We start from the raw sequence: 701 nt of genomic DNA on the forward strand, positions 1-701 counted from the left end.
AAAACAAAAAATAAAAAATAAAAAACATTATCTTCCAACCTTAGTTATTTTCGTCCCAAAGCAGATTTTCAAAAATTGTATTTACATATAAAATTTGCCTGTTATATCAATAAATATGTATTTCACATAAGGCATATATTTTAAACTTCTTCAACAACTATTGTAAAATGAACTCAAACTGAGTTTGTAATGACAAACTTCACTTACAGCTTTAATATTGCTTCCAAGTCGCTGATAAATATTTATGTTTATTTTTGGGAAACTAATAACAACGTTTTTTATTTACTTTTTAACATTTGCTTTTAACACAACTTGCACACAAAATTTTCCAACGAATTTTCAATTCTGCTGCCTCTACACAAGACGATTTGGCTGCTAAACACCGCTGGAAAAATAAGCAAAAACAAACTTCACACGTTTTTCACACTATTTATCATTTTGATTTTATTTTGTTTTGCAACTTCTTCATTTTGTTATTCGACACTGCTTTGGCGCCATAAATTAATGGTTCTTTGTGATTTTCCACGCTGTTAATTGTGTTTGTTTTGTTGCCACTAGTGATATTAGTTTCGTGTGTATGACTCTATTTCTCTTTGGTCTATTTGCCACTTGCTTAAAGCTATTGGTTTGCCACTTTGCTTTCGTGCTGCCACAAYAATACTTAGAAGCTGTCAACTATGACGTGCCACAAGATAAACAGC

Source organism: Bactrocera latifrons, unplaced genomic scaffold (genome assembly GCF_001853355.1).
Source record: "Bactrocera latifrons isolate USDA-ARS-PBARC rearing strain unplaced genomic scaffold, ASM185335v1 scaffold_262, whole genome shotgun sequence".
Classification (NCBI taxonomy): Eukaryota; Metazoa; Arthropoda; class Insecta; order Diptera; family Tephritidae; genus Bactrocera; species Bactrocera latifrons.